The sequence below is a fragment of the Protopterus annectens genome, chromosome 5.part0, assembly GCF_019279795.1.
Source record: "Protopterus annectens isolate FY-2018-M chromosome 5.part0, PAN1.0, whole genome shotgun sequence".
Classification (NCBI taxonomy): Eukaryota; Metazoa; Chordata; order Ceratodontiformes; family Protopteridae; genus Protopterus; species Protopterus annectens.
This window is the reverse complement of record NC_056735.1, coordinates 850,703,992-850,718,887: the sequence shown is the minus strand read 5'-3', so window position 1 is coordinate 850,718,887 and position 14,896 is coordinate 850,703,992.

The following is a 14,896-nucleotide window of genomic DNA, read 5'->3' as shown; positions in this document are numbered from 1 at the left end:
TATCTGTTGTTCTCTATTCAGTGTAAACTTATTTTCTAGTTTACTTACAAAGTAGTGCCCCGGGTTTACCTTTAAAATATCGTAAAACACATTTTCGACTGTTCACTTACCCGAACCAAAATGCTGAAAACAACACCTTGTGAACACTCATATGTGCGAGCTGGTCACTTTAAGAAAGTCGATATTCTGGAATGTCGACTTTGACCTAAACAACCTGCACTTCTGGATTTGTCACTACTGGTGTATTAAGATATTAGCACACCTTATAGGTTCAAAGGTAAGTACTAGGTCAGTTGTCATTATGGGCTATTTTAAGCCTAGCCAGTTTCCCTTTCAACAGTGAGAATCAAACACTGTATCTTGTGGCTGTGAAGTAAAAATCTTAACCATTATACCAACCCAAAGACAAGATGCATATGGCAAGACTTAATGAAGAAAATCAGTGAAGAGGTACAAATCACAATTAAGGTGGTCAAAGCCAAACAGAAGTGAAAGTAACAGCAGAAGTCGAAGATAATTACAAATGATTCCTCAGCTAGGTCAGGAAACTAAGAAACAACACCCAACAATGCTCATCACTAATCCACAATGACATGACCAAGTCTAACCCAAAGGATATTGTCAACATACAACAGCTACAGTCCAAGAGATTTCATATATACTTGCGTCCCAACCTTCTCCAATGGTTATCATGGGTCAAAGCCATTTATTACAGGTGCATAGGCCCCAGTAATATCCAGGATATTCCTGGATAACCAAACACTTAGCACTTTGCCTAAGGACATGAGAATCTGGTTGGTAGACCAGGAGTGTAACTCTGCAGATGAGCTGGGGAGAAAAGGGGATCTTTACTTAGCAAGCAGGGCATCACTGCACAAGAAGGAGATACCCAGTGCTGCACATGGATATAAGGAACCCATGGTGGGTAGACTAAACCATCCCAAGAGAGTCCACCAGTAATGGGGAAGCCACTAGTTCAAGTACATGGCCAGGATCAAGCTTTAGAGGTTTTAAATGTAACCAGAGGGGCCATGTAGCATATAAATGTCCACTGAGGCAAGGTGGGCAACAAATGGTGGGGGAGCCAGCAGGTATGAATAACTGTATGCCAGTGGTAAGTTATCTGGAGATGACAGGGGTACTGGAATATCACTCCAGTTTATGTCCTATCTTAGTAGATGGAAAACAGGTGACTACTAAGAGAGACACAGCCTTTAACATAACTATTTTGAAGCCTGTAGTGGTTAAAGTGGAGCAGTACTTGCTTGGACAGTCCACTCTAGTCAGAAATTTAGGAGGGATCCCATTCCAAATGCTTTTGGCCTGGGTTCACACTGGACTGGGAAGGTGGAAAAGGAAGCAAAAAATATGTGTGTTTGAGGATATCCATGCAGATGTCCTGGCAGGGAATGATTTTGATCATGCAGTACCTTGTATATATACAGTTACACACAGTCAGGCTTAGAGACAGGCATGTGGGGCTGGTAGCCTGGGGGAGATCCAGACAGACTCCACAACTAAAGCCAGGGCTGGTGAGGTGGCTATTTCAGGTAGAGAGCTAACCTGTAGCAGTGAGCCTGAAGGTGAGACATAGCTGATTGTAGGTACTAATGTTCCTTGGACAGAGTGACTGCAAGGGCAGAGATGAGTGGTAGTACAGAGACTGACAGTGACGCTCCCCTGTCAGAGGATACCAGACTTCTTGTGGAAGGAGATCTGGGAAGGGTTACAAAGATAGAGTTGAGACAGGCTTAACACTTTGACTCTACACTAAGAGACTTGAGGGAGGTAGCTAGTGAGGCATCTGATTTGAAAGGAAAAGGGGAGTCTCTATACAAGAACAAAAGGTTATTATATAGAGTGGACCCCTAAGGAAGGGCTAGAGGGTGAGGTAATACAGCAGCTAGTAGTGCCTAGAGTTTACTCTCTGGCATGTCTAGCCATAGCCCATGACATTCTTTTTGCAGGTCATATGGGCATAAAGCATACCAAGAGACATATTATGCAGAACTTTTATTGGCCTGAGATTGTAAGTGATGTAACAAGGTACTGCAGGACCTGTGAGCAGTGCCAAAAGGAAGGCGAGGTAGGACACAAGGACAAATTTCCTTTGATGCCTTTGATTGTGATTGAGGAGCCACTTCAGAGTATACCTATGGATACAGTGGGGCCTCTGAGTACCCCAGGATCCACAGGGAAGAAGTATATCCTGGTGGTAGTAGATTACACTACTCCATGGCAGTGTCTCTGTCTTACATTGAGGCATAGAAGGTGGCAAAACTTATGCTAGAGATTTTCAGCAGGGTAGGTTTCCCGAGAGAAATACTGACTGACAGAGGTGCCAATTTCATGTCAGTCCTGCTGGCTTGTCTGTGGAATGTGTTGTGGGGTGAAGCACCTAAAGACCACCTCCTACCACCCCCAAACTAATGGTCTTGTGGAGATGTTAAAATCTGCACTAAAGACCATGCAAAGGGCCTTTGAAAACCAGTTTAAGAGAGAGTGGGACAAATATTTACCCCATCTGTTGTTTGCATACCGAGAGGTACCCTAGGAATCTGCAGGTTTGTCACCCTTTAAGTTGCTGTATGGGCATAGGGTGAGGGGGTCTTTAGATTTGATTCATGATGAGAGGGCTGAGTGTGAATCTGACAAGGAGTCTGTTGTGGTAAATGTCATAAACCTCAGGACAATGAGCTTAGCTCAGGTGAACCTGGCAGGAGCCAAACAACAGAAAAAGTTCAGGTATGACAGGGACGTGTGAGACCGAGAGTATGCTGTGGGACAGCAGGTTATGGTGCTCATTCCTGTCAGACACAATAAGCTGCAGGCAGATTGGGAAGGACCCTTCAAAGTAATAAGGAAGTTCAGCGATGTTAACTACATGGTAGAACTGCTAGTCAGGAGGCAGGGGCAAAAAACTGAACCATGTTAACATGATGAAGCTTTACCATGATAGGAATGCCCTGGTGCTGAGTATTTGCAGTGGGTAGCAGAAGGAGTCTGAGGGGGATTGATCACTATATCAAGCCAGTCATCAAAATGCCAAGTTATTAAGGTGGACCCTAGGGTTGCAGGCATATGACATGACAGTGCAGCACTGTAGTGGGGTTAGCAATGCCAATGCAGATGAGTTCTAAAGACAGGGTATGGGTTAAGGTGTTCCCAGACAGGATCATTCCTCTCAAGACACATTTCTCAAGGGTCAGTTGAAAAACTAGCTTCAGTCTTCAAAGGGGTGAGAGATGTGATGATGTGAGTTACTGCCAGCTATGCAAGGAGAAGTAGGGCAGTGGATGTGTAACATATGCCAGCATAGCTAGCTGGAGTTTTATAAAGAATTATATGTCATTTGTATATCAAACTGATTTGTAAAGATTCTTGTGCTGAAAATGTATTTGTAAAGCTACTTGTGTTAAAAATGTACCAACTGTGGGTCTTGCTGGACAGAAAAGAAATACACCTGTATATCAGACTGTATTAAATGAATATATTGTAACAGGGGATACTGGAAGAGAACACATTAATCTTAGTCCAGCTAACTTTATAAAATAGCCTGAAATGAAATTACCTGGTTTAGGCCATAAAGATTGTATCTTATAGTTCTGAATGCAGCCAGAGATAAAATATGTGAAAACCAAGATTAGAAATCCTACTGTATTGTCTTTAAGGGTGAACTAATTGCTACCATGGAAGGGGAGGGGGATTTTGAAATGGTTTTGTAGATTCCAGATTCTAGAACACATCTCAGCAAAGATTTATCTGTGTACATGGTAACACATATGTTCTAAATTCTGGGTCAATTTCTAGTAAAGGGGGTAGTGTGGGAACCAGAGTCAGATGACCAGATATATGTGATATCATTCTGTAATCCAGCACTGAAATGATGCTTTAATATTAGATGAGACAGAAGTCTCAAGGCAGTCTGTTTTTGAAACCTGAACAAGACGGAAGACTACTCCCTGACTTTATATTGCCTTGTTTTAGTAAATAACCAGCCAATAGTAATTCTTTAGATCAGTCGGGAAATATAGTGAGATTAGTTAAGTACTGTTTTTCTGTATCTGTGTGAAAATCTATCCATCTGTGTTACTTTTAATATTTCCTGTGATTGAAACTCTGGTGTGTATTGTAAATAGGTATTTGGTATTTTCATGTTCTATTATTATTTATTATTAAATATATTTAAACCTTTCATTGTGTCTAGTCTTTTAGAGAATATTTTAACCTTTGAGAGTACTTTTATTCATTGGTGACACTGTGGCCACTCCTGAAAGCCTTGCTGCATTAGTCAAATGCTACCATTTGTATTAGTGTTAATTTTACTCAGTATAATTGGGTACCTTTGTAAGAACCTTAGAGTAGTTGGCTGGTGGCAGTATAACTACCTTATAGTGTGTGTGTGTGTGTGTGTGTGTGTGTGTGTGTGTGTGTGTGTGTGTGTGTGTGTGTGTGTGTGTGTGAACACAGAGGGGGTGGTAGAGGATTTGACTTGAAACATTTGGCTGGGCATTCAACTCTACAGCTGTGCCAGAGGGAAGTCTTACTGGGGTCCTGGAGAGAGAGGAAAACCCAGCCCCCAGAATGAATGTGTTCCCTGTGTGTTCTTAAGGGTAATTGTGCTTAGTGCAGACAGCTGCATCTGGAAATATTATGTGTATCTATTTTTGTTCCAAGTGAACATCCCTCTACAGTGTCAGTGGTGAGGATTAAGGCTCATTGATTGCTGGCCCAGAGCAGGGATGTCACAGGCATAGCAGTGGTTATTGAGTGTGTGAGTTACTACGCACATCATTAGAATCCATTAAGATGTATCTTTGCTCTGACACCTCATAAACAGGACAAGTGAGATATGGATAATAAGGGATGAAGTTCCAGCTTTATTGGACTATACTTATGCAGAAAACACAATACTTTATTTATTAAATGATTTTTACATCTTTTTACATGCACCAGTTTTAATGTGGTTTATTATACAATCTGGTGCACAAAAATGCAAGTATGCTACTTTTTGAATATTTAATCATCTGCAGCATTTAATTTTATGTGCACTGTTGTACTGATATTTTGATGTCAATGTGCACCAATTTTGTTAATTTCTTGATGGACAGGCAAGCAATTCCACACATTTCATCATTTGCTTTAATTGTTAGTAGATCTTAAGTTTGAAAGGAATGCTAATTTTATGTATATTGATTTTCTGATTTTTAACTGCATCATGCATTGTTTTTTTCTTGAACTTTTACTATCAAGCCAAACAGTTCTGTGCTGTCAAAAGACACACACTGACTCACAAAGACACACACACACACACACACACACACACACACACACACACACACACACACAGCCTTTATTGTCCCCGAGGCTAGAGACTTTGTAATAATAATGCTGTACCCTGATGATATCCATCTATCCATCCAGTCACCCATTCTCAATCCCTTTACCCATTTTTCGACATGGGAAATTTGGGGTTTCACTTCAACAGAGGCTGTTTTATAACTGTATGCCTCCCAAATAGTCCACTTTTATTGAAGAAATATTTCAATGCTTGTATATGATTTTTAAAAAAGCTCATAAGCATAATGTAGGACAGCTAAACATCGATATATGTAGCAATGATTAATAAACCAAGAAATAATTAATTAAATATATGCTATACATACTTTTTGTGGGAAAACGTAAAATGAAATGAAACAATAGTTAAGTTAGAAAAAAAAATTCTGTAAGAATCTGACTAAGCAAAATCAATAGCATCTGACATTCAAAACTGAGACTAAACAGACAAATGTTTTGAAAACATGTCAAAACTATTAAATATAAGGCAGACTTTGCTTTTCAGAATGTTAAGTCACTAGGTAAAGTCAAACTTATAGAAAACAATATATTTAGCAGATTTTTGCCTTGCAGTTAAGTGGATTTTGTTTTTCCTTTACAGGTCTGTGTGGAAAGATATCGATTACCTTTCCACCTCATCCCACAGACCTCTAGAGTCTGTCCATTTAGAAATGGTATACTTGTGATGAAATATTTTTTTCTGCTAGTCAATAATCATTATTTCTTTTTCTTCTAAACAAGCCCATGCACTGGTATATTCTCAGCACCCACACTATACACCATCATCAACATCTGTTACCATGTTGTATATTTTGTTAATTTTGATCTTTCTTGCCCAAGGCTGGTACTCAGATTGGTAAGGCCAAAGCACAGAGAAAACTTGTGCAAAAGCAATCATTAATTTTAAAGACAAACAGTGCTAAACTGAGCACACTGTTACTTAACTTCCCACAAGGCTGCACTGCATGTAGTACACTGAATGTACATGCTTGACATATGTTCAAATTTATGACGAAGGTGAACAGCTTTAAGGAAAAAGGGTTTACATAATAATGTCCACTCATCTTTGTTTATGGAGCTACTTTCCTATTTTATGTTCTTTGCTGGAATGTTTAGAAGTATAATCCGTGATCATTTTTTCTGTTTTAGGGATATAAAATACAGGAAGGAGGAGGAGAGAAGACTGAGTATGATTAGACCAGTTTTCATTTATTTATTTATTTTAACTATTTTTTATTTCACAGGATTATGAAAAGGATACTTATACTATAATTTACCTAGAAATTAGGTTGGAACAGTGTTATGTTCAGATAGTAAAAAGCAGAAATGGTTGGAGAAAGGAAATACTTGTTATGAATACACAAGGATGATTTTTGTCTGGAAAGGGATGCAATACTTGAACAATGGAATGTTTCTATTTGATGGCAGGTTATCAGATCTTTAATATAACAAGAAGGATTGGAATGTTAGCATTATGGAACATTTCTATTTGATAGCAGGGCATCAGATCTATAATGTAACAAAAGGGACTAAAATACTAGCATTATGGAATGTTTCAGTTTGATGACACGGCATCAGATCTGTAATATAATAAGAGGGACTGGAATACAACCATTATGTATTTTTTCTATACGATGGCAGGGCATCAGATTTGTAATATAACTAGTGGGACTGGAATACAAGCAATATGGAATCTTTTTATTTGATGGCAGAGCATCAGATCTGTAATATAACAAGAGAGACTGGAATACTACCATTATGGAATATTTCTATATGATGACAGGGTACCACATCTGTAACATAACAAGCGGGACTGCAATATTTGCATTATGGAATATTTCTATTTGATGGTAGGGCATCAGATCTGAAATATAACAACAGGGGCAAGAATATTAGCATTATGGAATGTCTCTAGTATGGCAGGGCAGTAGATCTGTAATACAACAAGAGGGACTGCAATGCAGGCATTATGGAATATTTCGATTTGATGGCAGAGCATCAGATCAACAAGAGGGAAAGGAATACTAGCACTATGGAATGTTTATATGTGATGGCAGGGCATCAGATCTGTAATATAACTTCACGGACTGGAATACTAGCATTATGGAATGCTTATTATGTGATGGCAGGACATCAGAGCTGTAATATAACTACAGGGACTGGAATACTAGCATCATGAAATGTTTATATGTGATGGCAGGGCTTCAGATCTGTAATATAACTACAGGGACTGGAATACTAGCATCATGGAATGTTTCTATTTGATGGTAGGATTAAGGACTCTGGATCATGAGCTTTTTTAGTTCATTTCCGGCTAGGAAAAAGAAGAAGTAGAATGTCTCTCATGGAAAGGCATAGTCATTGTTTATCATAGCCTCACTGTGTGAATTACATCCATCTAAACAAGGACAATTGAGGCAACTTGGGATTAACATGGTTAGGCTTGCAAGGGCTCTAGGGCTGATAGCCTAGTAACCTCCTATGAACCTATGACTCTTATACAAGAGACATTTGGTACAGGTTTGGACATCAGAAGCATGATATTATTGCTGACATATTTTACTATGTATTACAGCTGACAATATGCCTAGTTAAGGGATGTAGGGTACAGACAATGGTAGATGACTTTTGTTATTGAAAGAGGGTTATGGGCTTTTGGTATAATGCAGCTACTGAATTTTGTAGATTTGACTCTGAAGCAGTGTCAGTGAATTGTTAAGTACATGATACTACAAAAGACTGTCAGAACTTGAAATAAGGAAATTAGATATGACTGTGACTCTTCAAGTGAGTGGGAAATCTGGAAGGGTGGAATTACCCACTTCCTAAGTGATAAATAAGCAGTAGATAGTAACAAGTGTTTTAATTAATGGTCACCATTAGTTATATATTACAGATGAAACATAATATAATTTGTTATATCCTACATATCATTACATGTTTTATTAACTATTAGCCTGACTCTTTCTTATAGAGGTATAAACCATGGCCATAGCCCAGATGACCAGAGACAGGGTGGTTGTTTAGCCATTTGTGAATCTGGACAGGAGAAGAAGGTGGGAAGTGAGTGTCTCATGCTGGTTATTTGATCCTAAGGACTGGGATTTGAGGTTCAGTTGTCTGGAATATTCTTGCAAACAAGTTATGAAATTAACCTGAACCTGAAGACATGAGCTTGGCCATCCCAAGCCAGTGGTGACAGCATACTCTGCACGTGGGGGGAAGCACACGTGCAAGCATAAGTGTAGAAGGATCTTGCAGTAATGCAAGTGCTCATTTCACCCACTGGAAGGATGGAGTTAAGGATAAACATAGAAAACTCTCCAGTCACTATAGCTGGTAAGTTCTTTCTTTGTTATTACCCCGATGGACCAAGAGAAGTGATGGAAATGAAGACTGAGTCAGGACTGGTGATAGTGGCCCCCTCCTTGTGAGATAATTGAGCCACTAATCTGGATGATCCACTGAGGAGGTGGGACTGGGGAAGGCATATGGTCCCTGAATTTCTACAGAACCAATCAAAACTTTTGACTACCAGGATGCCAGCTTCTGCAAATGACCTGAACCCCTTTGCTGGAAATTCCCAGTACCAGACAATGAATACATTCTAGGTGACTGGGGAAATCTTGATGATCAAGAGACATGGGACCAAATGACATATAAAAATTATATTATTTGTTGACTATTGAATTTCTTTTTGAATGTTGGCTTTCATTCTTTTTTTTTTACTTCAGTATATATTGTATACACAGTGTGTATTTTACTTTGTTGTGTATATATTTCCTGTCATTTCCAGTTTTTCCATGTATATTGTTTCACCTTTTTACTGATAAAGATTCTTGATCTTTTCAGGGTGCTGGGAAGAATATTTCTTTGGGGGAGGTAATGTGTGAGTGTCTGTTTCTGTGCAGTTCTGTGATAAAGAAAGTACAGTAGATCACAAAAATTAAAAGCCCGAAATCTACAGTCTAGTTTAGGAACCAGCTGCTACTCCATTATCACAGGTGTTAATAGAGAGCAAACATGGCAGATGATTCCCAAGCTAAAGTATCTGGAAGTCTTTATGCAAAGATGAGGAATGATATTGCAGCATTATTGTGTGACTAGAGTCCAGGTGGTATAAAAGTGGGCTGTATCATAAAAGGTGAGGAGATGTAAAAAACAGAAGCAAGTGAAGAAGCAACGGAGTTCACAAGTGGTAAAATGAGGATGATGGATTACCTTCAACTTATCCACAAAGGTATCTTGGGATTATGTTAGATAAAAATATATCCTTTGGCAGATGTGTCGAACAATGGGTTGACAATGTTCTGAAGCAACTAAATTCATGTTACAGAAACCCCCATCCACTTACTACTGAAACTTAAGCACAAGTAGCCAAAAATATCCTCCTTATACTTCCCAGGTATGGTAAACTATTCTGTTGAATTTACCAAGTAATGTACTGCTGACCATCAAGTAGATGGTGGCAAAATACTCAGATTAATTCACTTATCATATAAGAAGGAATACCACTCTGGTACTACATTTTTAAATATGTTAATCTACATGCTATTAAATGAAAACTACTGTCCAACTTTAAGAAAAATATATAGCATCATCTTTTTTCGGCTGTTCTCATTAGGGGTCACCACAGTGGATCACCTGTTCCCATTTCTTCCTGTCCTCTGCATCTTGCTCTGTCACACCAACCACCTGCATGTCCTCTCTCACCACATCCATAAACCTTATCTTAGGCCTTCCTCTTTTACTGTTACCTGGTAGCTTCATCCTTAGCATCTTTTTCCCAATATACTCAGCATCCCTCCTCAGCACATGTCCAAACCAACGTAATCTTGCCTCTCTGGCTTTGTCTCCAAACCTTCCAACATGGGCTGACCCTCTAATATACTTATTCTTAATCCTGTCCACCCTCGTCACACCCAGAGCAAATCTTAACATCTTTAACTCTGCCACATCCAGCTCAAACTCCTGCCTTTTTGCCAATGTCACTGTCTCCAACCCATATAACATAACTGGTCTCACTACCCTCTTATAGACCTTCCCTTTCACTCTTACAGGTACTCGTCTGTCACAAATCACTCCTGACACTCTTCTCCACCCACTCCATCCTGCCTGTACTCTCTTCTTCACCTCTCTTCTACGCTCACCGTTACTTTGAACTATTGACCCCAAGTATTTAAACTCATCCACCTTCGCCACCTCTACTCCTTGCATCCTCACCATTCCTCTATCCTCCCTCTCATTCACACACATATAGTCTGTCTTACTCCTGCTGACCTTCATTCCTCTTCTCTCTAGAGCATATCACCATCTCTTCTGGGTCTCCTGCACCTGTTCCCTACTCTCACAACAGATCACAATGTCATCTGCAAACATCATAGTCCACGGGGACTCCTGCCTGATCTCATCTGTCAACCTGTCCATCACCATTACAAATAAGAAAGGGCTCAGAGCTGATCCTTGATGTAACCCCACCTCCATCTTAAACATATCCATCACTCTCACAGCTGACCTCACCGCTGTCATACTACCCTTGTACATATCCTGCACCACTCTTACATACTTCTCTGAGACTCCTGACTTCCTCATACAATACCACAACTCCACTCTAGGCACCCTGTCATATGCTTTCTCTAAGTCTACAAAAACACAATGCAACACCTTCTGACATTCTCTGTACTTCTCCATCAACACTCACAGAGCAAACATTGCGTCTGTAGTGCTCTTTCCGCATGAAACCATACTGCTGATCACTAATCATCATGTCCCTTCTTAACCTAGCTTCTACTACTCTTTCCCATAACTTCATGCTGTGACTGATCAATTTAATCCCTCTGTAGTTACTACAGCTCTGCACATCACCCTTATTCTTAAAAATCGGTACCAAAACACTTTTTCGCCATTCCTCAGGCATCCTCTCACTTTCCAAGATTTCATTAAACAATCTGGTTAAAAACTCCACTGCCATTTCACCTAAACACCTCCATGCTTCTACAGGTATGTCATCTGGGCCAACAGCCTTTCCATTCTTCATCCTCTTCATAGCTATCCTTACTTCCTCCTTGCTAATCCATTGTACTTCATGATTCACTATCCCTACATCATCCAACCTTCTTTCCCTCTCATTCTCTTCATTCATCAACCCCTCAAAGTACTCTTTCCATCTCCTCAACACACTCTCCTTGCTTGAGAGTATGTTTCCCTCATTATCCTTTATCACCATTACCTGCTGCACATCTTTCCTAGCTCAGTCTCTCTGTCTAGCCAATCAGCACAGGTCCTTTTCTCCCTCCTTAGTGTCCAGTCTTTCATACAACTCTTCATATTCCTTATCCTTAGCCTTCACCACCTTTCTCTTTGCCATGCACCTCATCTCCTTATACTCCTGTCTACTTTCTTCATCTCTCTGACAATCCCACTTCTTCTTTGCCAACCTCTTTCTCTGTATACTTTCCTGTACTTCCTCATTCCACCACTTGCTTTCCTTCCTCTGTCCAGATGTCATACCAAGCACCTTTCTAGCCGTCTCCCTTACTAGCTCTGCTGTAGTTAGCCAGCTATTTGGTAACTCTTCACTGCCACACAGTGCCTGTCTTAACTCATCCCTGAACTCCACCTCACAATTACCCTTTTTCAATTTCCACCATTTGATCCTTGGTGCTGCCATCACACTCCTCCTCTTCTTGATCACCAACGTTATCCTAAAAAACACCATCCTATGCTGCCTAACTACACTTTCCCCGGTCACCACTTTACAGTCTCCAATCTCCTTCAAACTGGCCCTCCTACATAAGATATAATCCACCTGTGTGCATCTTCCTTCACTCTTGTATGTCACCCTCTGCTCCTCCCTCTTGTTAAAATACATATTCACCACAGCCATGTTCATCCTTTTCGCAAAATCCACTACCATCTGACCTTCTGCATTCCTTTGTTTAACACCATACTTACCCATCACTTCCTCATCCCCTCTGTTCCCTTCACCAACATGCCCATTGAAATCTGCTCCAATCACCACTCTCTCACCCTTGGGTACAGTCATCACCACTTCATCCAATTCACTCCAAAAGTTTTCTTTCTCATCCATTGCACACCCAACTTGTGGAGCATATGCACTAACAACATTCATCATTACACCATCAGTTTCCAGCTTCATAAACTCACTCTATCCAACACTCTTTTCACCTGCAAAACACTCTTAGAATACTGTTCCTTCAGAATAACTCCTATGCCATTTCTCCTGCCATCCACACCATGGTAAAACAATTTGAACCCACCTCCGATACACCTAGCCTTATTCCCCTTCCATCTGGTCTCTTGCACACACAATATACCAACCTTCCTTCTGTCCATCTAGTTCTCTCCCTATACCAGTCATACTGCCAACATTCAAAGTTCCGACCCTCACTACCACAGTCCTAGCCTTTCTCCTGTCTTCCTGTCTTTGGCCATGCCACGGGGACTCCTGCCTGATCTCATCTGTCAACCTGTCCATCACCATTACAAATAAGAAAGGGCTCAGAGCTGATCCTTGATGTAACCCCACCTCCATCTTAAACATATCCATCACTCTCACAGCTGACCTCACCGCTGTCATACTACCCTTGTACATATCCTGCACCACTCTTACATACTTCTCTGAGACTCCTGACTTCCTCATACAATACCACAACTCCACTCTAGGCACCCTGTCATATGCTTTCTCTAAGTCTACAAAAACACAATGCAACACCTTCTGACATTCTCTGTACTTCTCCATCAACACTCACAGAGCAAACATTGCGTCTGTAGTGCTCTTTCCCGGCATGAAACCATACTGCTGATCACTAATCATCATGTCCCTTCTTAACCTAGCTTCTACTACTCTTTCCCATAACTTCATGCTGTGACTGATCAATTTAATCCCTCTGTAGTTACTACAGCTCTGCACATCACCCTTATTCTTAAAAATCGGTACCAAAACACTTTTTCGCCATTCCTCAGGCATCCTCTCACTTTCCAAGATTTCATTAAACAATCTGGTTAAAAACTCCACTGCCATTTCACCTAAACACCTCCATGCTTCTACAGGTATGTCATCTGGGCCAACAGCCTTTCCATTCTTCATCCTCTTCATAGCTATCCTTACTTCCTCCTTGCTAATCCATTGTACTTCATGATTCACTATCCCTACATCATCCAACCTTCTTTCCCTCTCATTCTCTTCATTCATCAACCCTCAAAGTACTCTTTCCATCTCCTCAACACACTCTCCTTGCTTGAGAGTATGTTTCCCTCATTATCCTTTATCACCATTACCTGCTGCACATCTTTCCTAGCTCAGTCTCTCTGTCTAGCCAATCAGCACAGGTCCTTTTCTCCCTCCTTAGTGTCCAGTCTTTCATACAACTCTTCATATTCCTTATCCTTAGCCTTCACCACCTTTCTCTTTGCCATGCACCTCATCTCCTTATACTCCTGTCTACTTTCTTCATCTCTCTGACAATCCCACTTCTTCTTTGCCAACCTCTTTCTCTGTATACTTTCCTGTACTTCCTCATTCCACCACTTGCTTTCCTTCCTCTGTCCAGATGTCATACCAAGCACCTTTCTAGCCGTCTCCTTACTAGCTCTGCTGTAGTTAGCCAGCTATTTGGTAACTCTTCACTGCCACACAGTGCCTGTCTTAACTCATCCCTGAACTCCACCTCACAATTACCCTTTTTCAATTTCCACCATTTGATCCTTGGTGCTGCCATCACACTCCTCCTCTTCTTGATCACCAACGTTATCCTAAAAAACACCATCCTATGCTGCCTAACTACACTTTCCCCGGTCACCACTTTTACAGTCTCCAATCTCCTTCAAACTGGCCCTCCTACATAAGATATAATCCACCTGTGTGCATCTTCCTTCACTCTTGTATGTCACCCTCTGCTCCTCCCTCTTGTTAAAATACATATTCACCACAGCCATGTTCATCCTTTTCGCAAAATCCACTACCATCTGACCTTCTGCATTCCTTTGTTTAACACCATACTTACCCATCACTTCCTCATCCCTCTGTTCCTTCACCAACATGCCCATTGAAATCTGCTCCAATCACCACTCTCTCACCCTTGGGTACAGTCATCACCACTTCATCCAATTCACTCCAAAAGTTTTCTTTCTCATCCATTGCACACCCAACTTGTGGAGCATATGCACTAACAACATTCATCATTACACCATCAGTTTCCAGCTTCATAAACTCACTCTATCCAACACTCTTTTCACCTGCAAAACACTCTTAGAATACTGTTCCTTCAGAATAACTCCTATGCCATTTCTCCTGCCATCCACACCATGGTAAAACAATTTGAACCCACCTCCGATACACCTAGCCTTATTCCCCTTCCATCTGGTCTCTTGCACACACAATATACCAACCTTCCTTCTGTCCATCTAGTTCTCTCCCTATACCAGTCATACTGCCAACATTCAAAGTTCCGACCCTCACTACCACAGTCCTAGCCTTTCTCCTGTCTTCCTGTCTTTGGCCATGCCTTCTGCCTCTTCTCCTCCTTCGGCCAACAGT